The sequence below is a fragment of the Neovison vison genome, chromosome 7 (assembly GCF_020171115.1).
Source record: "Neovison vison isolate M4711 chromosome 7, ASM_NN_V1, whole genome shotgun sequence".
NCBI classification, from domain to species: Eukaryota; Metazoa; Chordata; class Mammalia; order Carnivora; family Mustelidae; genus Neogale; species Neogale vison.
The window spans coordinates 114,334,529-114,358,659 of record NC_058097.1 but is presented as its reverse complement, the minus strand read 5'-3'; the positions used below and the strand labels follow the sequence as shown (position 1 = coordinate 114,358,659).

At 46.2% G+C, this 24,131-nt stretch overlaps 1 protein-coding gene across 3 annotated transcripts in view; it reads right to left on the bottom strand.

Moving 5' to 3' along the window:
• PKNOX2 (PBX/knotted 1 homeobox 2) overlaps positions 1–24,131 on the bottom strand; it is a 304,551-nt gene that overhangs the window by 253,170 nt on the left and 27,250 nt on the right. The window contains exon 1 of one of the 3 annotated variants that reach the window (XM_044258138.1): positions 311–408. The exons of 1 other annotated variant lie outside the window; for it this stretch is intronic. The gene's annotated coding sequence lies outside the window, so the exon portion shown is untranslated. Of the gene's footprint in view, positions 1–310; positions 409–24,131 lie in introns of those variants that run through there. One more of the 3 variants, XM_044258139.1, reaches the window with a different exon arrangement.

The window sequence follows — 24,131 nt, the reverse complement described above, 5'->3', positions numbered from 1 at the left end:
GCGCCACTCGCGCTGCTTCGCTCCGCGCTCTCCCGGCGCTTCCCCAGCTTCTCTCTGCACGCTCCCGCCGTCCCTCTCTGCTCCCTGCCTCCCTCCTCCCTGCTGCCTCCCTCTCTCTCCTCCCTGCTGCCTCCCTCTCTCCCTCTCTCCTCCTTGCCCTGTCGCAATGAATAATACTCTGGCTTGGGGACTGGAATAAAACACACGCGCTCTGAGGCAGCCGCCCGCAGCAGCAGCAGCCGCCGCCGCCGCCGCCGCGCCGCCGCCGCCTGCAAAAGCGTCTCTGACATGGAAATGAATGACAGCTTACCTGATGCCAATCTTCATCAGACTGACACCGGCGTGACAACACAGCCTATACTTCCCAGCACTGCTCGGGACGTCAGCGGCACAGGGACCCGCCCCCCGGAGCCCCCCCCCTCACACACCTCCCCTCGCCCCACTCCCCCTCTCTCCCCACCCCCCTCGCCCCCACCCACTCCCGGCCCGGCGCTTCCAAGTCGGAGCCGCAGCTGGAGTGTCTCCCTCTACTGGAGGCTTTTCTGAGACGTCGGCGCGGGCCCGCTCCTGCTGGCGGGAGGCAGAACCGCGCTGGAAAGGAAGCCGCGAACCGCGAGCCCGCCGCGGACGGCGGGACGCGGAGGACCCCCTCAGAACAGGGGACACCCACACCACCCCCACGCCACGTCCTCTCTGCACACCACCGAGGCCGACCGGCACCACCTCCTGGGCTCGGGGGATGGCGAGGAGGGGAAATTCCGTGCACCCCGAGAGAGCTCCCCCGAAATCATGAAACTTAAAGCTGGCGAGGAATCCTTCCCTCCACCACCACTCCTTCTCCCCCCCACCCCCACCCCATTCCTGCCTGATGGCCTCATTTTTATGATTGCATTTGAATAATTCTCATTACCCTGGCCCCAGAAAAGGTGCTCAGATGACACTCTGGTTAGTTATTCCTATTCTCAAGAGCTTTTTCTGCTGTGGGCTTCCTGGGGCGTTTGGCTCACCGAGAGGGAGACTGTAATGGGGTGGGGCAGCAGGAGAGATAAAAGGGTGTAGAGGCTTTGTCAGTAAATCACCTCTTTGCAAATGCCTGGCAAGCCTATTCTAAGCCACTGCTATTTTCATTTTAAAAAGTCCCAGAATTCTGGGGGTCGGGTGGTGTAATATAAAGGGAGCAACCAACAGGGCTGTTTCAGCCTGGGCCTGCTAAGGTGGCTTCCTTCTACTTCAGGGAGGAAATTCACACCGATGCCCTCTAAAAAGACCAGTGCAAGCTTGCATGGTCATACATGTGCTTTCTTTCATCCCGAAAATATTACAGTCCTACTAAGTGCCAGGCGTAGGCACCCAGCCACCTACAGATGCAGGCTTGCTTGCTTCCACAACTTAGCACATGGCCCTCGGCATAAAGGGAAAAGAGAACCCCTTCCCCCTTGACATTCGCTCCTTGCTCCCCATAGAGGAGCCGGTTAAGCCACAGTCAGGCAGCGATTGATCCTCTGACCCCAGAGCAGGCAGGGGGCCTGGATAAAGCCTAGACAAAGACACTGATGTAAGCAAGGAAAGCAGAAAATGAAACCCAAGCAGGCCATGTTTTCAGTAAAGAATCTGACCCAAGAAGTTGAAGGCTGCCCCTTCCCTCTTTGCAGGCCTCTGGGTCACTCTGCATCTGGCTCCATCCCCAGCACGGATGAGAGCTAGTAGCATTCCATGGCTCCGAGGAGGCAGCTGAGACCTTTTCTGCATCCTATCCCAGATACACTAGGTGCTCTTTGTCCAGATTTCCCCAGTACCCCCCAAATTCAACCGCCAAAGTTGCTTGTGGAAGAAAGTCTTCACTGAGAGCCCTCTTTATAGATGGAGTTGAATGCTCTCACCTTCACGTGGAACCTCCAAAGACTTCACTAGGTGGATTTATGTCACCCCAGCCTCTGATCTGTGGTCAGAGATTCTGGCTGCTGACAGCATAATCGCTATTATATATTATACATTGTATAATAATATAATAATAATGAATGCACTTGCCCTTTTTATGTAGTACAGAAGCGGCCAGATTCTCCAACCCAGAGGCTGGAGGTCAGGCTGCCATAAACTCTCAGAGGGAAGCCCTCTTTGGATGCAGGAGGGGGAGGGGAGATCCCTTTGCCCCTGCCCAGGACCCCTGGAGGGAAGGTTTTTTTCTCTTTCTCAGGGCTCCTAGTGAGTTGCTGTAACCTGCAGAGTCAGAGGGGAGAATTGGGCTGAATGCAGATACTTAACCCCATCAGAGAGGTGTCAGTGAGCCATAAATAGGACTGCAGGCAACAGCCATGCATCACTGAGTCACACTTGTCACACCCCTCATTTCCTGAAATCTAGTTCTGTGCCCAACTCTTTCTTGATACAGATCCATTGCCATGAGCTGTTAATTTTTGGAGTCTTTTAAAATACCGTGATTCCTACTAATGCCCTTTTGATGCCTTAAACTGTACATTGTAATTTAAAATAAATGTATCTTGCTTTCACTACATTTGTAATTTGCAAAGGCTTAAAAAATGATTACCTAAATGTAACCATCCTTCCCATAATCACTCGAAGTAAATGGCCGTCCTGCACACACTGGAAATTCAGCTGTGTGCCCAAGGTAAGATTGAAGAACAGAAGCAAAGAAATTCAAGTCACAGTTCCTGTCCTCAAGGAACTTTCTTTCTACTGAAGAAGGCAAAGCACCATTACATAAAACATTAAACGGTAATAATACAAGAATCCAACAGACGACCCGAGCTAGTGAATATTTACTGAACGCGTGACTGAACAACACGTCAAATTCCAGGAATTCCATATCTAAACGCTGGCTCTGTCAGCAAGTCACGAAGGGACAGAGTGGAAATTAAGTCTGTAGAATGCACTTCACATACTCTACAGTCTATCCACCATCATCCTTTTGAGGATAAAGAGGATGGAGAGGGGCATACATGTCATGTAGTCACCAGCACATCAACATGTGACCAAACAGGAGTTCCTCTGAAACCATCATCACTCTTAAATGTCGGGTGTCCCTACAGCTTGGTTCTGGGCCCTTTTCTCACTCTGTCCACAAATGATTTGTTTTTAGGATAAGCAATTCACACCAGCGCAGATTGTCCCCTCTGAGCTGCAGACATCTACAGTCAATGGCCTGAGTCCTGTCATTATCAGCCTGCGAATAAAATTTAAACTTGTCTGTATTAGTCTGCTCAGGCCACCATAACAAAGTTCTACAAGACAGATGGCCCAAACAACAGACGTTTATTTTCTCACCGTTCTGGAGACTGGAAGTCCAAGACCAAGGTGCTGCAAGGACTGGTTCCTGGTGAGACTTCTCTTACTGGCTTGCAATGGCACCTTCTTGGTGTGTCCTTATATGGCCAGAGGGAGAAAGCGATTTCTGATGTCTTTCTCTTCTTTTAAGTGCACCATTCCTAGTGGATTCGGGACCCCCTCTTACGACTCCATTTAACTTTCACTACCTCCTTAAAGCCCCTATCTCCAAATATAGTCACAGTGGGAGTTAGAGCTTCAACATGTGAATCTTGGCCTGAATGGGGGGTGCGGGGTGGGGGGGGACACAACTCAGTTCCACACACCAGTTCCCTCTATTCTCAACTTAGTTATTTTTGGTCAATCTTGATTGTGAGTTTTTTGAGGATGGGAACAATACGTATTTCATCTTAGAATCCTTAGAACCTTGATCTAGTGCTTAGTCACAAAAATATTAAAAAGATACCTGTAAGTCGAATTGAATGGGACTTATTTCTCCATCACTGCCGCAGCCCGGTTGAGTGACTTATCACCAGTCACCTGTTACATGAATATTTTGATGATTCCCTAATTGGGTCTAATGCTACCAATATCCCCAGTACTTCCTATACTCTAACACCAGAATGTTCTTCCTAAAACAAAGGTTGGATCACAACTTGGTATCCCCTCAAGAAACCATCGTCTATAAGATTTAGCTTAAAATGTTTATTGGACCTCATAATTAAAAGAAGGGACTTGAATGCCACATTCTTTTTTAAAAGATTTTTTTAAAATTTTATTTATTTGACAGACAGAGATCACAAGTAGGCAGAGAGGCAGGCAGAGAGAAAGGGGGAAGCAGGCTCCCCACTAAGCAGAGAGCCCAGTGTGGGGCTCAATCCCAGGACACTGAGATCATGACCCAAGCTGAAGGCAGAAGCTTTAACCCACTGAGCCACCCAGGTGCCCCAAATGCCACATTCTTTAGCACAGCATTCAAGTTCCACCTCCTTATCTGGCACTGATCTACCTTCCAGGCTTATCTGTATCCCTTCCTTCACCTCCCCATCATCACCTTCAGTGGCTTCCAGTGTTAGCCCATGGACTTCCTACATAAGAACCTTTATGGAACTGGGTTCCTGGTTTCAAATTCTTGGAGAAAGTTGATCTGGATAAGGGCCTAGGAATCTGTTTTAAAAGCTGCTGTATGAGGAGAATGAGAAGACAAGCAGCAGAATGGGGAAAAATATTTACAAAAGACACATCTGATAAAGGCCTGTTATCCAAAAAAATATAAAGAACTCATAAAATTCAACATTAAGTAAATGAACAACCCAATTTTAAAATGGGCAAAAGATCTGTTTTGGTGACAACTCACCAAAGAAGATACAGAGACAGCAAGTAAGCACATAAAACAATTCTCTGCATCATTTGTCATTAGGGAACTGCAGAATAAAAGAATAAGGTATCACTAATGCCTGTTAGAATGGCCAAAGTCCAAAACACTGACAACACCAAATGTTGGTGAGAACATGGAGCAGGAGGAACTCTCATTCTTTGCTGGTGGGAATACAAAATGATAGAGCTACTTTGGAAGACACTGCAGCAGTTTCTTACAAAACTTAACATACTCTTACCATATACAGCAATTCTACTCCTTGGTATTTACCCAAATGAATTTAAAACTTACACCACAGATGTTTCCTGCAGCTTTATTCATAATTACCAGATCTTGCAAGCAACCAAAATGTCCTTCAGTAGGTGAGTGGATAACTAAACTATGGTATGTCCAGATAATGAGAATTATTCAGCACTAAAAAGTGATGAGCTACCAAGCCAGAAGAAGACATGGTGGGACCTTAAATGCATATCCCTCAGTGAAAGAAGTCAATCTGAAAAGGCTGTCTAATGTATGATTCCAACTATGTGACATTCCATAAAAAGCAAAACTACAGAGATGTAAAAGGATCAGTGGTCGCCGGGGTTGTGGGGCAGGGGAGGGGTGAAAAGGCAGAGCACAGAAGGTTTTTAGGGCAGCAAAGTACACTAGGATACCATAATGGTGGGTACATGTCCTTATACATTTGTCCAAATCCACAGGATGTACAGCACCAAGACTGAATCTTCATGTAAACTATGGACTATGGGTAATGATGCGTGGATATAAGTTTGTTCTTTATAACAAATATTCCACACTGGTAGGGGATGTTGATACTGGGGGAGGCTATGCATGGTACAAGGAAGGGGGACAGGAAGTACATGGGAAATCTCTGTCCTTTCTGCTCATTTTGCTGTGAACCAAAAATTGCCCTGAAAATACAAAGTTTATCAATTAAAAAGAAGAAAGCCCCACTGTAATGGAGAGCTCTGGACACCTCCATTCCAGCTAGCCCTGGTGCTCATGGAGGCGGGGACCATCGGTGCCCTCTCTGCCCTCCCTGTGCCTGCTCACACTCTTTCCTCAGCCTTGACTTTTAATTCCCTCCTTCCCTACCCACCAAGATCTCATGGGCTGTTAAGACTTAAGCTGAAATACTACCTCTCTTCAGAAGGTCTTTGCCCCCCACCACTACCCCCCGGCAGAGAACGCCAGCTTTTGGAGTCACATGGAACCGGCTGGAATCTTCACTCTGTCACAAGATAGCCAGGTATCTGGGAAGTCACGGATACCCTCCAAGCCTCAGCTTCTGCCTTTAAGAAATGAGGATGATAATAGTATCCAGCTCATGAGCCCATGGAGATTAGATAAAATAATGAAGGCAGAGCTCAGCACAGTCCCTGGCACATGGGAGGCCCTCTAACAAATGGGGCCATTAGATTTAATAGCCCTTACCCAGGGCCTCAGCAGCACTTGCCTGCGCCTTTATTATAGTGCTTATTTAATTGGCCTGAGGAAGGGAGATATTGTTTACTGAGAATGCTGTGACAGGCTCTGAGGCCTGGAAACACAGATAATGGGAGCAAAAAAAGGGAGGAAGGGAGTGCTTACTCTTCTCCTAAGGCCTCCTTCCTGACCCTGAAACCAGGAGGGGCTGTGGTATTGGGGGGGAGGGCGAGAGGGCCAAGTGAGGAAGAGTCTGTTCCTGATGAAATGCATCAAGGCACACCCCTTAGAGACAGGCCGAGGGGCCTGTATGATGAGAAAATGCATCTGCTAAAAGGTGGGGCTCCAGGATTCTGCTCTGAGCTGGAGGTTGGGATATCTAGGCTCCGTGCCCATAGCTGATTCACTTTTTTGACCTGGAGAGAGCCTTTCCGCTCCCCCATTTCACTCCCACCCTCTAGAGTATGGGGGATGCAACCTGTCCTCTGGGCACATGATGGGCAATTAATTGCTTCTCTAATAGAGGAGCAATATAGTCCCCAAAACCTTTCAAAAAAAAAAAAAACACAAACACCCAAATCCATCTTTCTCATGGTAGTGATGTACATACTGGAAGTTTCTTCAAGCACTGCCCCCCCACCCCACCCCCACACAGTCACTTTTTCACCCTCTCTCTCAAGGGAGCTCCCCAGCTCCAACTCCAGATGAGAGGCTCTGTGGGAAGCAGGAAAGGAAAGAGAAGTGTTTTAAGCCATTCGGCAGCTCTTTTCAGTTTCTAGCAAGGGGTCCAATACCAAAGCCACTGTGGTGACAAAAATGAGAAAGAGATTATTTAGACTATAAAATGCTATGATGATTTCTAAAAAGAACCACTTGTGGGAAATGGCATCCCAAGGGTTTGGCTACAGAAATTTGACAAAGTGAAGTACAAACCTGTGCCGCCCAACACACAGTAGCCCCAAGCCACAAGTAGCTGCTAAGCACTTGAAATGCAGCCGGTCCGAATTGAGATGTGCCGCAAGTGTAATCACGGATTTAGAAGACTTAGTGTAAAAAAAAAAAAAGAAAGAAAGAATGTAAAATATTTCATTAATAATTATTTTATATGTATCAGATGTTGAGTTGATACTATTTTGGATACATTGAATTAAAATTAAGATAGGCTATTAAAAATCTTTTCACCTGTTTCTTTTACTTTTACTTTTTCTGTTTCTTTTAATGGGACTGCCAAAAAATTTTAAATTACTATGTGACTTGCATTCTATTGTTATTGAAGCTTCTCCTCTGGGCTTCCTTTTTTGTCTTGGTATAAACTATGTTTGGATGCTGCGGTCTTGACCATTTATCACAGATCACTCTGGCTCACCAGCTCTTCAATCTACTCTGCTTCCCAGCAGCACCACACGGGAGCTGCTGAGGGGTGATAGAGTGGGGGGAGGCCAGCAGGACACCCAGCGCCTCCTCCCTCAGACTGTGGAAGGTTCTAGGGCCACCTTTCCTCCACCCGCAGGGTTCTGTGGCCTTTTGAAATGTCTGTGTTCTCCAAAACTAAGAGGTCTTCCCCTTGAACACTTCTACTGCCTCATCCCCCATCTCCTCGGCCACCTCGTCACGCGCACAGTTGTCATCTCCTGCCATCACCGCGCTCACCCTCGGCTCTGGTCCCGTTCTTACCACCTCGCCATCACCTCCTCTCGCAGAACTGCCCTGCCTCCTTCTGCTCATACTCTGCACCATCTCCTCCCCATCTCCAGGGACAAACCCTACCCGCATATGTGGCCTCTGATGCTGCGTCCAACCTCTAAGCCTCCCTGAGCTGGGGATTCTGCAAGGCCACGCTCCCAACTTCATTCTGGCAGCCAGACTTACAGCAGCCAGACTGCAGGGCTTGGAGAGCTGAGAACAACCCTGGAAAGGGGGGAGGCCACACTCCCTGCAGAAGCCGGTCCTGTCTTACCACACTGCAGGGGGAGGGTGAGAAAGAGTGACCAAATGAAGGAAGAAGATAACCCAACACAACCAGCATGGGGAGCATGGTTTGCTTAGCCAGAAGAACAAAACAAAGTGCCGACAATAATAGCAGCTGATATGTATTGATGATTTGTCCAGTGCCAGACTCCAAGTTGAGTGCTCACGAGGCACTGCCGAATCACATTCCCATGGTGTCCGCATGAGGCTGAGATAAGGGGAGGAACTTGTCCCCAAGTAACAAGTGTGCGGACTCAGGCAGGCTGCCTCCAGGACCCACGCTCGGAACCACTATGCTGTCCTGCTTCCTCATAAACATCAACGTTCACACTCTCCTGCACATGTTCCCTCTCCGTCTCACTCATTCAGCATGTGTACACTGATAGCCTCTAGAAATGTACCAGCTCGTGGACTCCCGTCCAGCGACTAGGCTGGCCGGGCACCTGCTAGGTCCTTGGGCTAGAGAGATGAGTAGAGCAAAAATCCCTGAACTCAGAGATCTCAGGTTTGCAAAGGAGATGCAGGAAAGCCGAACTCTGTCTTCAGATCACCCTGTTCTACAGGCAGAGACACTGAGACAGGGCAGGAGTGGGAAGGATAAGGTGAAGCTCAAATCTCTCCTGCCTTTAATGGGGCAAGTAAGAGTCAGCTTGCATTGTCTAACCAAACAAGAGTTCGTCATCCAGCTCCACCCTTCCCTGGTGATTTTGCAAACACACTGTGTCACTTCTTGGCCACAGGTCCTCTCGACAGACTCAGCATGCCTTCTTCTGCCTGCGTCCCCATTGGCTGTGATCACAATGCACAGTGGGAACGTCAACACTCAAGTCAAAACTCATCCATTGGAGAAACTTGGCTTAATTCAGGACACTCAAGTCCTGCTGAATCTGTGGGCTCCCATCTCCACTATAGTAGTACGCACCTGAATACTGCTTTGTACATTTGTACATGTTCTTAGACTTCAAATATTTATGCATTATCTACCAGATTTGGAAATCTTAAATGCAAGGACTGTTTTTTTTTTTTTCAGTATCTTACCTTCCCAATTTCTAAGCATTTGTAGCCACCTCAGCTATGTGATTGCCTAATAAATGCTGATGGCTTGATCTCTTGTGCTCAGACGTAACTGTGTGTGTCTGTGTGCATGTGTGTATCTGTCTGTCTGTCTAAACTGGTATGTAGAGCAGGAGTGTTTGTGTGTACAAGAATCATAAAAGTATGTGTGGGTGAATTCTCCAGCGACTGCAGTCATGGAAGCTTAGGCACAGAGCAGCACAATCCGTCAATTTCCAGACGTTATCTCTCATGATAATTTCCTGCCAAATCTTTGAGTTGCAATTAAGAAAGTAGATAATTTGAAACATTTTCCTCCGCATGTTGAGATGGATTATAATCCTAATTTGATAAAGACTCTTAATGACTCATTAGCCACCCTTGGCTTCTCCTCAGGTCATCCCACTTCCCAGGCGCGGGGAGGCAGCAATGCTGAGGCCATTACGTGTTATTGCTTCAGCAGCTCTAAAACCAAAAGATACAACAAAGCCACTACAGCGCACCACAGTACCACAGCCCTTGAATTCTCTTTTCTTCAACCCCTAGATTTGGGTGTTGGATTTTCTTTTCCTGGTTCTGAACAAAGACTCTAATTTCCTGATAACCAAAATGCTCTCCCTGGTGTCTTTGCACACTGCCCAAGGTGGCACATATAAGGCGTTGGAGGCTTCCCTGTGCATAGTGGCAGAGGGAGACCCTGATCTCAAACCTCTGGCCCCTACCCCCACCATGATTTGTTTCCTAGGAAGTGATCCCCAAGACCAAAGGGTAGGGTTCCTGGGAACAAGGACTATTTCAAGTTGTTTACAGATGATAACCACATAATAATCCCCTTTCTGCCCTGGCTGACCAGGGATCAGAAAGCACAGAAGACAGGGGCACCTGGGGGACTCAGTCAGTTAAATGTCTGCCTTCAGCTCAGATCATGATCCCAGGGTCCTGGGATCAAGCCCCCGCATCGGGCTCCCTGCTCAGTGGGGAGCCTGCTTCTCCGTCTCCCTCTGTCTTTCCTCCTGCTTATGCACTCTCTCTCTCTGTGTGTGTCAAATAAAGAAATAAAAGGGAAAAAAACCACAGAAGGTCTTTGGGGAGGTTACCCCACCCATTCATTTCCTTCTCCCTTGGCAGAGAGTCACCTCTTCCAGCCCCAGGCGTAAATAATCAAATTCTTCACAGATTCATGGCTTCCCTTGGGTCACCCACTGTGGAATTCAAGAACCCTGACTCTCGGAAAGTTCTTACTCATCCGTGGACTCACATGGACATGTGTGCAGCATACACGGACACACGCTCACCACAGATGTCCCCGTAGGATGCACAGCCACACATCCAGACCAAGCACAGAGATGTGGGTGGACGTGTGCAATAGGCCCTTGATGCTGAGAGCTGGTAGGTGAGTAAGGAGGAGAGGAAGGCTTAGTCAAGCAGCAAGCCTATCTTTCTTGCATGCCTACTACGTGCCAGGCACCATGCCAGGTGCTGGGGCACCATGTGGCACAAAGAGAATAGAGAAGCTGGGGAGGCTCAAACCTAGTCCAACCAGTGGTTGCTGCACTTGGAGTTGGAGGAGGTGAGTGGGGGTGGCATCCGTAGTCCCTATCAGACTTCTGAGCTCAAATTCCCTTCCCATTCCTCCCCCATGTGTGTTCTTACCCTGTCCCCGCTCTGCTCTATCCCTGATGTCTACAGGGTAGGCTTGGGTGAGATAAAAAGCCTTCACTCGCCCACCCCACTCCCGCCTTACACATTCAATCAGTGTGACAAATGCTCTCTGGGCAGGACCCCTGAGGCTGTCTTCGCTGCCACCCACCCCTCCTTCCTTCCCAATGAGTCCGGGGAGATCTGAGCAGAGGGGTGATGGATAGCTCTGTCTTATTGTTCCAGGCTCCGAATCCAACAGGGGCCTGGGAGAGCTGTATAAATCAGAGCCTGGGCTGGGCGCTCACCAGCGCAAGGGCTCAACCAGAGGAATGGAAGGCGAGGGACCATAAAACTGTCTGTGGGCTGAGTCGAGTCATTTCGAGTCAGGGCCAGGGAGAGCAAATGTTTGGTTCTTGGGAGACAGACTCATTTGAAGAGGATGAATAAGCTGGTGGAGGTCTGGATATCTGCATGCTCAGATAGAAGGAAGCTGAGGGAGGCTGGTCCCATGGGAGGGTAATGGACGAGTTGTCTGTCCCTCATCTCTGGTGTCCACTCATTCCCAGAATCTAAGAGGGGTGGGGTTTGCTCATGTCCCAAACTTTGATAAGGCTTAGAAAAATTATTCTCTAGTGAAGAGAGAAGATTTTTGTCCCAGATGGCTGATAAACTGTAATTTCCCCTTCTTTGAGAAAGGAACAGCTGGGGGTTAAAAAAAAAAAAAGACAATGCTGGGCATTAGCTCTAACTGTGATCAAACCAGGATCAGACAGAGGCAGGAGCCATTCCCATTTCATTGACTGAAACTTGTATGGGGCAGCTAGTGTGTGTGTCGGGCACTGTGCTAGGTGACGGGGGCACAGAATCACGTGGCCCTGCTCTAAAGGAGCTCTCAGTGTAGCAGGAAGGACAGAGAAGCAGTCTGTATCCATTGTCACAGCACCTGTGACAAACTGCTGCATCTCTTTGCCTGCTATTCTCCCCTCACTAGACTGGAGGCTCCTTGAAAAGAGAAAGGGAAGAAGGAGCCCATCTGAGTGCCAAAGCCAGGTTCCCGTTGGGCACTTTCCAGTCATTGCACAACCACCATAACATTTCATGGTTTATTTTATTATCCTCATTTTACGGATAAGAAGATTGAGGCTCAGAAAGGTTAATTCACTTGCCCAAGGCTGGAGGTAGTATGTGGGAGAGCTGGGACTCAACTCAAGCTGGTGCATCCCCACACACGGCTCACAGGGTCTCGCTCATATTGTGCCTTCAGCACCTGAAGCAGGAACTCCGGAAGCTGTTGACTCCGTATAGGAGGGAGGGGCACGGCACCGTGTGTGATTGATGCTGGGTGGGTGGGTCAGAAAGACTTCGCAAGGGAAGGGATTCCTGAACAGTTTAAAAGAACAAAATAGAATTTGCCAAGATGACAAGAGATTAAAGTCAACGTAGGTGGAAACAACATGTGCAAAATGATGTGGAGACATGAAATGGCATCTCATGTGCTGGTCATCTCCTCAAGAGCTCCCTGCCTCACCCATGAGCTCCTTTACCCTTCCTGCTCCAGGCCCAAGAAACAAGAGGTCAGCAGAGACCCAACAGGACGCCTGTACTATGCAGTGCAGTATGTTTCTTTGGCTGGTATTGTTATCTTTCCTGGGACTATATTATAAGATCGGGGTAAGATCCAGTCTGCTCTACTCATAAGATAATTCCATTAGCTAGAATGGTGCCTGACTAATTTTGGAATCAGTGACAGAAGTGGACCAGGAAAAGGGGGTGTTCTCTACATCTCTGCCTTCCCATGAGACTGGTAAAACTGGGCCAGACCAGGAGTCCCTCCTGTTTGGGGTCAAGGAACACCATCTTAAGTCCAGATGGGCACAGAGATAAAACCAAAGGAGGTAAGGCCCAGGGTCCTTGAGGAGCTGGCAAATGCCAGCCCTACATTCTCTGTCGTCTCTTCTTCTTCTTCTCTAGTTCAGGAGCCAAAACTAGGATGTGGGCTCAGAGAAAGTGGCCACAGAACTGACCTTGGACCTGCCCCCAATCTTCAGCTTATGCTAATAGGATGAGTCTCTGTGAGGCAGAAGCCTGAGGAACACTAATATTTAATTTAAGGGATAACACAAAGGAGAGGAGCCTACAAGGGAAACTGAGGAGAACCCAGGGAACTGTGAGACCCAAAATGATACCCAGTTACCTACTCATCTTCTATAGCTTAGTGGCTGTCAGAAGTCTGTGGATTACCAGTCCAACTTCTAGAAATAACAAAGGTATTAACCAAGCACAAGAATGAAAGAGGAAAAAAAAAAAAAGAATGCAAATGAAACAAAGAAAAGAAAACAAAACAAAATAAAACAAAACAGTGGGTTAAATCTACTCTGGCGAGCCCCCAAATGTTCAGCCCTCAGAGGCACTAAGTCCCATGGCCCTGAGGGCAGATACCTGGCTGGACAGGGACTACTGGTAGGAAGTCTGTTTAAAAAAGGAATCCCACTCTCCTCACCCAGCCTGTCAGCCATATTCTTCTGTCCTCCTTCTCTGGAGGAACTGAATAAGAACAATATTGGACTTGGGAACACCATACTTGGTATGGTGGAGGGTGAATGAAGTAAGGGAAGATCTGCATGCTGAACTGACTGTTAGTCCTCGCTGGCCTTGCTGGAAACTCCCCGTCACCAATGACCAATAGATTGGAAGATTCTTCTTTGAAGAACTGAACAACACAAGTGAGAACTTCAGTTACTGATATTTGAAGTTCCCTCAATAAAAAGACTCACTTTCTACCGGGTCACTCATGTGAAGCCATTTACACGACAAATTTCCAAAATCAACTTTCAGTGTCTCTTCATTAAATATAAATAAGCAGTCAAGAATCAGTAGATACTTATAAAAAAAAAAAAAGACTCAAACTTGATAAAGGGAGACTGAAATAAACAAGGAAAAAAATCTGAGGTGATAAAGATTTTGCAAGGAGGAATCAAAAAGTTCGAAAAGAACAGTAACATCAATTCAAGAAGATAAGAGGAAATCTTATATTCATAAAACAAGAATGAATTACAATAAAAAAGGAAAAAAATGAAAAAAGCTTCTCTGAAATTAAAAATATAATCAGCATTTTAAAAAAAAAACTCCTAAGATTTAGCAGACAAAGTTGAGGAAGACTTCCAAAGAGGGAAACAAAAGAGAGAGAGAGATGAATAACAGGAGAGAAATAAAGGACATTAAACTCCTAATTAGTGGGACGCCTGGGTGGCTCAGTTGGTTAAGCAGCTGCCTTCGGCTCAGGTCATGATCCCAGCGTCCTGGAATCGAGTCCCACATCGGGCTCCTTGCTCGGCAGGGAGCCTGCTTCTCTCTCTCCCTCTGCCTCTGCCTGCCTCTCTGTCTGCCTGTGCTCGCGCTCTCTCCCTCTCTCTCTGACAAATAAATAAATAAAATCTTAAAAAAAAAAAAGGTCCTAATTAGCTCAGCACAAAGAATGAAAAAAAGATATCTACAAAAGCTACCACCATCATCATTGTGATTTTATAAGACTGACATGCTGCCTATTGCACTAACGTAGTCAGTTATCATGATTTTCTTTTTTTTTTAAAGATTTATTTATTTATTTATTTGACAGGCAGAGATTACAAGTAGACTGAGAGGCAGGCAGAGAGAGAGGAGGAAGCAGGCTCCCCACTGAGCAGAGAGCTCAATGCGGGGCTCGACCCCAGGACGCTGGGATCATGACCTGAGCCGAAGGCAGAGGCTTTAACCCACTGAGCCATCCAGGCGCCCCATCATGATTTTCAATTGTGAGGGATAAATAAAATTCTTACAATTTCCCAAGGAGAAAAAGAACCAGGTAAAGGAAACAAGAATGAGAATATTAAACTTCTCCAAAAGCAACATCAGATGTTAAAAGATAACAGAGAAAGGCCTTCCAAATTCTGAAAGAAAATATTTTTTAACCTAGAATTCTATACCCAAATAAATTATCAATCACACATCAGAGTAGTATAGAGATATTTTCAGGTAGTCAATGACGCAAGGCAACTAACTACCTCTAAAGTATTCTTTCTTTCTTTTTTTTTTTTTTAAGATTTTTATTTATTTATTTGATAGATAGAGAGAGATCACAAGTAGGCAGAGAGGCAGGCAGAGAGAGAGGGGGAAACAGGCTCCCTGCCGAGCAGAGAGCCCGATGTGGGGCTCGATCCCAGGACCCTGAGATCATGACCTGAGCTGAAGGCAGAGGCTTAAACCACTGAGCCACCCAGGTGCCCCTAATGTATTCTTTCTTAAGAAGTTATTGCAGAGGGGTGCCAGACTCACTCAGTCCATACGGCATGAGACTCTTGATTCTAGGACTGTAAATTTGAGTCCCACATTAGGTATAGAGATTGCTTAAAAATAAAATCTTTAAAAAAAGAGAAAAGAATGGAATTTAGCAATTTAGTTTGATGATAATGTGATAACAAAGACAGGGAATTCAGGAAATAGGGACACCAAAATAAGAAAGCAATAAAGGAAATATTCAGAACAGTGGTAAAGGGAAGCCTCAGAATAACAGTTTTGCAGTATTCCAATTCTGAGAGCAGCCAATCTAGATTGGAGCAGAAAAACAGAAGGGTTTTGGAGGGATAACTGTAAAGGGAAAAATGGAACAGATGGGTTGGAATGTATGAAACATAGTATTAACAGGCATGCAGTTGAGTTGTTGAGCCATTTGAAAAAAACTAATTATAAGTACATTTGGGCATCAAGTCAATTAAAAAAGTAGCAATTATCAACTCCAGGAAAAACAAAGAATTGTACAAAAGAGAATATATGATCACGGTGTACTACTCAACTCAAGAGTAAATAATATTTGCATAGTCATTAGTATATAAACACTAAATATCAACCTAACAAAAAATGTTTATGTTGGAGAGATAGAAGGAGGGGAAGGGCAGGGAATGTTAGTGGGGGAGAAAAGTGCGGGAGAAACTAAGGTCTCATCCACCATGGGAGACAGTCAGTATAAAATTTCTAAAATTGGTAAATCAAGAAATAGCAGTAAAAGCATAGTATTTAAAAGTATGGCAACATTCACAAATGAGAAATGAGCTGAAAGAGTTGAAGTTGACTGACTTGGGGAGTGGGACTTGGGAATGTGAAGGGCTGAGGCAAGGCAACTGCTGACTTCTAAACTGTGTATAAGTATTATTTGATTAAATTGAAAATTACACTTTTGAAAAAATCTCTGGCTCACAGGCAGTCGAGCTTGTGGCTTCTTAAGATGTAAGATCAGAAAATAATTTGGAGCCAAAGTTCTGGCTGAAATAAAGGATGCATTTTTCAGTGAGTGTCTGCATATACCCTTTGGAGACGTGACATGGTAGTGGGTAGTCAATAGGCTTCAAAGATTGAGAAATCTGATCTTGACCTACAGTTGTGGACATTACAGCAATTCTCAAACATCCTATTTCGGGTTTGAGCAGCATGCTGGTCTCTCCAATTAGAACAAACAAACCTCCCAAGTCCCTAACAAGGTAAACTGCTCTTCAACCTTTAAAACTCTTCTAAGCTATCACCTCTTCACAAAAGTCCTTCCTGATGTCTCCTCTCGGAAGAGTTACTTCTTTCCTCTTTTGGCCTACTTCGAAGTCATCTGTGTCTGCATCTAGCTAAGCACCCAAAACCCTGTGATTCAGTTGGAAATAAGCTGTTTCTCCAGCTACTCTGTGGTCCTCTCTCTTGTCAGCAGCTTATGCGAGTTATGCTGCAGGATGAACAACAAAATCTCAGTCACTCACCACACAAATGTTTATCTCTCATCATGTTATATGTTAGCTGTGGCTCTGGCCCCACTTCATGTCTTCTCTTCTCTTTATGTGGGTCTTATTCTGGACGTGCCATTCCCCTGGCAGACAGAAAAGAGAAAAATGTGTGTGGGACCACAAAATGTTCTCAAAAGCCTCTGCTGAAAAGTGACATTATCACTCCTGCTTCATTTTTGTTGGCCAAGTAAGTCACATGATGAAGTGTGATGTCAATGGCAAAGATAAGCATAATCCTGTCACAGGGAGAGGCAGCAAATAATTGGGGGCCATAATACCATCTGCTACAATCTCCTTGTCGGGGTCCACATCCTACTTCTGTATCCTGGACCTTTCTTCCTATCCTGGACGATGCTTGGCGCCAAGCAGGATTCAGGGCATCTTCATTGACTTAAACTGCACTGCCAGATAACAACTTAGCCTAACATACAACCCGAGAACAGAAAGGGATTTGGAAAGGGCCTAAAAAGCCAAAAAGGGCTTAACGTAGAGCTGGGAGAGTATCACCAACAAGCTCAGGGTACACGCAACAGCACCGAACGTGGAACCAAGAGACTCGGGTTTCAGTTCAGACTCTGAAAGTCATTACACCTCTCTGGGCTCATCTTGAAAACGAAGGAGATGAAGTAGAGGATCTCTAGGGTCTTTTCCAGTTCTAACCGTTCAGGAGTCCGTCATAGAACACCTCAGCCTGGGTCCCTGAGCACCCAGGGCCAATCTGCCGACTTCTAGTGGTTACAGTAGTCACTTCTACAACTGAGAAGAAAAGAAGCCCCAAAGTCATATCCCATGCTAAAATGAATTTCTAAACACTGAAAATTCAATGATGACAATAAGAGAAAATAAAACTGTACTTCAAAAACGAATGTGTTTTCAACAAAAATGTTAAGCGGCAAATGTTTTCTTTAAAACAAACCAATTTCTGTTTTGAGCACATTGTTTTAGACAGACGGATATCCATTACACGAAAGCTACTTATCACGACATTGCAGAGGGGTGATTACACATCTGAATGTACCCACACTGAGTTCTGGTTCACAAATGGAAATCATCATATAAGGAGAAACTGTCTTGCACATAGGGAGAGTTTGATGTTTGTTGAATGAATAAATATGCACTTTGGTCGGGCTTCTTGGGCACTGAAGCTATCATTACTAATCCAATATAGCCTTATTCCTCTGTATCTGGAACTGGTCTTACTTTTTAAAGTTTTTTTGGGGGAAAAAAAAGTTAATCTAAAAAGGGTTGAGAAATTCTGCAGCTAATGGATTGATGTGCCAAAAGAATTATTTAACAGATGCTGGGTCCTAAGCCCTATGTTCTCAACAGCAGAAAGCAAATGTTGTGATGACCCTGTTTGATTAGAGAAACTTGTACTCTTAAGTTTCCACCCAGAAATCGGGGATGTCAAGTCAGGTATCCACCAACACCAGATAATAACCGTATGTACATATCATTTACTGAGTGCCACGACTTTTCTGAGACTTATAACTGTCACAGCAATCGTAGGAAATGAGTTCTGTTATTATCACCATTTTCCTGATAGGAGAATCAAGGTCCAGAAGTCTTAATTAACCTGTGCAGGGTCACACACTGAGTGGCAGGGTTAGGCTTTGAACTCAGGCAATCAGGCCCCAGAGTCTGTTCTAAAGTCCCCTCTACATCATATTGCCTGAGGGGGCAGCATGCTACCAGGTGAGTTGGATTCATTTTTGTCTATAGATGTAGCCTGGAACCATAAGCATATCGTCACCCCCTCATCCATATAGACCCTTCCCATCTGTCCCCATTCCAGCCCGGGAGACTGTGGCTTCCACCTTCTGATTGTGGGTGCCATGAAGAAAGTGAATATGACTGGCTCCTTCAGTGATCCTTATCCACCTCCAAGATTCTGGACTCCATGCCTCCTTGCCTGGATGAATATAAGGAAAGGTGACCTCTCCCTTGTACAGCGAGGTCTAGTTTCCAGTGGTCGGTGCCCTGCACTCAGCACGCCAGGCTTGTTCCTGTAAAAAGCAATCAATACTGTCCCATCCCACATCCTCACCCTTTCCTGCTCCTCGGTCTATAACTGCTATTGATTACATCAGAGCTGGGAAGCAAATGCCAAAATATATCAATCAATCACCGAGGTGCCAAAGAGACTTTATTAAAACCATTACACCTTCTTCTGTTTTCCTGCCCACCCCAGGTTCCTCAGCCCAGTGGCCATTTCTTTTGGAAGGGTTCCAAGAACTTTGCAGACATGATCTGATGGCTGGTGGAATTTCCTCTATTTGGGGAAAATTTAGACCCAGAGAAGGAGCAAGAACAAGTCCCATGGTGAGAAGATGGAAACCAGGTGTGTGAAAATATGTGCGTGTGTCTGTGCAGTATATATATATATGAAAATGTGCACGTACATATGTTTGTTTAAAGAAAAACCTAGAACTTAGTCACATTTCAGAAACATTTTGTAATTATCGCTGAAATTTTTACAAATCAATTCCTTCTGGTCGCTTAATGTCCTTCACTAAGTGGTTTAATTGTGAAATTTCACTTTATAATTGGGTTCATTTTAATGCAGAAAGAGGTAGATTTGCATAAGCAAATGACAAACAGTTAACAAAATCCATTAGCAGAGAAGTAGGAATCCGAAGAGCCACACACCCTGGGTTGTCCGTTTAGAATCAAAACCTGTGGTAAGGAAATCCCTGGCCCAACCCAGACCAAGTTCTGCTGCCACTGACCAGACTGAGGGGAAGGAGCAAATGCCTTTCAAATACTCTAACGTATAACCAGGACAAGAGGAAGCCTGCCAGTGTGGCAGGAGAGACAAAGTGAAGGGGAATTTCTGCTTGCCAACGAAAGACCTCTTCTTTGAAACTCCAGGCAAGGATTTAAAAAAGAATCACCAGTTTTATAAAGCTTTTTGATGATTCTTTTTCCAGGTGAAGAGAGTACTGGAGAGTAGTAGGACTGTGGAGAATCTGACTTCCAGTCCTCATCCTGCCACTAACTAGCAGGGGTCCTCCTGGTAAGGTCTCAACTAGACCAAAGCTGAATGTCTGTGTTTCTCTCTCTCTCCCTTTCTTTCCTCTTTTTTTTTTTTTAGGTTTAATTTATTTTTTTGAGAGACAACACAAGGGGGTGGAGGGGCAGAGGAAGAGGGAGAAACAGACTCTCCACTGAGCAGGGAGCCCAATGCAGGGCTCTATCTCAGGACCTTGGGATCATGACCTGATCTGAAGGCAGACACTTAACCAGCTGAGCCACCCAGGCACCCCTAAACGCCTATGTTTCTAAAGCTCCGACTGTCATTACCAGTAATTGAGGAACTCTTTCATTTATTCACTCAACAAATATCCATTGAGTGCTTGCGATGAATAGGTCCTGTAGACATTGCTGAGAATCACAAGGACATGGGGTGAGAGCTAAGCGAAGAAATACATAAATAAACAGTAGATAAGGCCCTACCCTCATGGAACTTAACAGTTCTAATGGAGTGCTATCGACTGAATTCTGTTTCCTTAAAGTTTATATTGTGACAGGACTGATGTCCGTCTAAGAAGAGGAAGAAACACCAGATCTCTCACTCTCGCGCGCTCTCTCTCTCTCTCCATGCACACTCAGATAGGAGACCATGTGAGGATGCTGTGAAAAGGTAGCCATCTGCAAGCCAGCAGGAGACATTGCACCAGAAGCCAACCCTGCTGACACTTGATCTGGGACTTGCCAGCCTCCAGAACTGCAAGAAAATGAGTTTCTGTTGTTTAAGTCACCTAGTCTGTGGTGTTTTGTTATAGCAGCTGGAATAGACTAATATAAGAGGTGTGTCAGGAAGTCATGGTGCTATGGAGCTCAGGTTGGGGTGCTTTGGCCAGTCTAGGGGATGAGGAAGGTTTCCCAGAGAATCTGACCCCTAAAAGGTCAGGAGAACTAGTAGGGGAAAGGACGCGCTCACGTGTGAAGACCTGCAGGTAAGAGGAGAGTTAAGTTCAGCTAGGGAAGCCAAAGGCATTCCTTGTGGTTGGAGCTGGAAGTATCAGAGGAAGAGGATAGCAGGAGTTGGGCTGAGGAGGTAAGGGGAGCCAGGCAGGGGAGGTTTCAGAAGCAAACATGTCCCTGAAGATCTCAAAGGCCAAGGAGCTGCCATACCTTTTGAAACTTTGGGTTCGACCTATTGATACTTCTGATTCTGCTGGAAAAAAAAAAAAAAAAAAGCTAGCTCGGTTTCTGCAGGTGCAAAGATGTAAGTAGTTCGCTTTTCTTGCTTCCCTAACCAGTGAAATCCTTCTTTGCGTGTTTGCATAGGTCCCTTGTGGAAATGCTTTGCTTTTTCATCCCTAAGCTTCCTCCTTGCCTTTTGAAGGATCTTCTGGGACAGCCCCTTCTTCAGGTGTTTGCCTTCAGTTCTATGAAATTCCTTTGCTTTTTGTTAATAATTGGTAGTGCTTGTTGAGTTAGCTAATGCCATCCACATAACCAGGCACTGTTTTAAGGGCTTTCTGTGTATCAGCAGGTTTTTTATCCTCACAACAACCCTATGAAATAGATTCTGTTCGCTCCAGTTTATGGAAAAGGAAACCGAGCACAGAGAGATTAAGACACTTGCCCAGGGCCACTCAGCTAAATGAAGAAGCCAGGATTAAACCAGTGCAGTGTAGCTTTGGTATCTGTACCTTTAACTACTACTACTGTGCTCTATCGTCTTTGAGGGAAAAAAAAACCAGATGGAGAGATTGGGGTCAGCTAGTTTCCCATGACTAGCTGAAATGCTGGGGCTGTTTCTGATTCTAGAGTCTATGTCTGAGAAGCAGCAGCTGGCTTTGGAGAGAGGAAGTAGGCTCGATAGAACTGTCGTGGAGTAGTTGAAGAATAAGGGAGAGAAACAGAGAGAAGCAGGAAGTTGGGGCCACACTCAGGTTTCTGGGTAATCAAATATAATCAAACCTTCGTCATTTTGTGCCACTTTATTGATTGTTTATTCATTGTCTCAGTCACTGAACAAATGCTTATTCAGAACCTATTCTGTTTCAGGCACTGGGTTGGGAAAGCAGGAAAAGAGGAGTAGTTAAGTATTGAGAATGACCATGAATCTTACCAGCACCTTACCCGTGCGCTCATCTGTGGAGTTCAAAGATTTTAAATTCGAGGGGATGGCGTTGATATATAAGTAAATACAATTAATTATTATGGTGTGATTAATATATCTATCAATATATGCTCATCTGTCTATAATGTATTAAAAGGAGGAGAGCCTATCTCTGGCTAAAACAGTCAGGTGGGGCATCACTTTGAAGAATATGTCATTTGAGCCAGTCATGAAGGATGATGGGAATATCCTAGGAGAGTAGCTGGGCTTCTTGGAGCTTTCCTGGAAAGTAGGTTGTAGTTCCCCACATTCCGGGACACAGAGTCATGGATTAGATAATATTCACACTGAAAGACGACTTGGAAATCATCTGGTCCCACCCCTTCACCACAGGTAGCAAGCTGAGCTGGCCAGCCCTGGGGTGGGCAAACCATAAGGGAGCATTTCCTCTCAAGGCCCTGGGAGTGTGTCCCAGCCCTAGTCAGCCCTGAAACTTGAGGCACAGCTTTAGTGGGGTTCCAACAACCAGTCAACGGCCAACAGTATGTTGCAAGAACCCTCAGGCTACCTCCACCACAGTTTTCTGGGCTTTGTGATTCATGGGTTGTGGGGAGCCAAGCAAATGGAAAAGAAGATGAAGAGGAGTCTAGAAAGTGACCGTGGTTTCTGGTTTGTACAACTGAAGAGACAACTCCAAGTCTCTACCGCCACCACCCTCGATACCTCTCAAGTTCCCGGCTTCCCCATCCCCAGGTCTTACGGTTAGAAGTAAGCATATCTTCTTCTAGCCTTCCTTCTAGTCTCTCTGCTACTCCCCCAACGCCACACCTCCCCAACATTTAGTTCAGCTTCTGATTATCCTTTCAGCCAGCCCTGAGGAGTACCTAGGAACGTCCCCCAAGGAAGTCACAGAGCTGCAGTTCAACAATCTGCCGGAAGGGGGCAGGGCTGCCACGAGACCCGGTCCTGCCCGAGCCTCCCAGCCCCCAGCCCAGTCACAACTCCTTAGAGATGCAAATTGAGAAGCAGCCTTCCTAACCCGAGAGGGCTGCTAATTCTCTGACGAGTATGCAGATTTCCATCCTGCCTTTGCCTGGGTTTATTTGTTTTACTTTGCAATAAATTTAATACAGACTCCCTGAAGCAGAGAGACAGATGGACTATAAACTCTGCATTTTGAGCAGCCTTAGTTACTAGGTTAGTGTGGTTTTTGATCCCTACTTAAATTATATCTATGAAATTTGACATGGATTTGGGTCTGGGGTTTGCTAGCTCCTTGGTGCTCTGGAGCTGCTTCTGGGGAATTTACAAGGGTTGATTTGATTATTGGGACTTTAATTTCTCACAGAGGCTAACGAGCAGGCTGGGAAGCCTGGCTGCGGTATAACAGGAAGATGGGAAAGTGAGAAGTTGGGTTGCTACCTGGCCCAGTGTAGGTGGGGTCAGTATTGTTTTCCCACTCCCCTGGCAGGGCCCTCAGTCAGACACACTAGGGACCACGAGCAGGAAGCCTGTGCTGCCCTCCCCACTCCCCGATGTGGGGGGTGGGGAGAGTCATGCTGCAGAAAGTGCCCACAAGAAGCTCAGAATCCAAGAAAAAAAAAAAATCAGACGCACATATGGGGCAGACATAACTAAAACATCTATAAAGAAGCATTAACAAGACCGGTACAAATTGGTGTTCTATAACAATGTAAATTGGACATGAGGGGACGTGGCAGAGGGGAGAGATCTGCTACTCACCCCTCCTATTAACACCTTTGCCTCATGCTACAATGTGCAGCCTTCCCCCCTTCCCTGCTCCCTTTCACAGACCATTAAAGAAAAGAAGGTGTAAGGAGCTAGGAGTATGACGGGCTGGGTTCTTGTCCCAGCTTCCCGGGTGCTTCTTCGTTCAAACGTTGAGTAATACATTTAATTTCTCCGAAACTCAGTTGCCCTATCTGTGAAATTGGAATCACTTGATTATCCGGAGGGCTGAGTAAGATAATTTGGGTAAGAATGGTCGTACACAGCAAAGGGCATGCAGGACCATAAAAGGTGTGTGAGGGCCTGGTGCCCTAGTGACAGACAGGCAGTCCTAAGATAATCACTGATGAGAGGAGAAAGGCCTGGTGGCAGAGGGAGGCTGTGGCAGGAATTTCAGTGAGACCTCTACCTGTCCTATTCCCTGAGCCTCAAACATGTCAGTGAGAACTAGGTACGGTGCATGAACTGGGCCCCGAGTTGCAGACAAGGTGTGGTGGTCCACTCTCTAACTTGGTCCTGCTCACCTGCACACGAAACCTGCCTGCTGGCAGAGAAGGACTGGACAGGGCATCTGGGAAAGTTCCAGCAGCAGCAGATTCCAGGCGCTGTTGGGCAGACTTCTGAGAGCCTGGGCCACCCTGGCAGTGGGAGTGGGAGATGGGCAGAGAGGTGTGACTGCAGCCTCATCTCGCCCCAGGGGAAATCCCAGAGCAGAGACAGAGGCCAGAGACAGAGGAACGAGGGCCCCTCTTCCTCAGCCTCC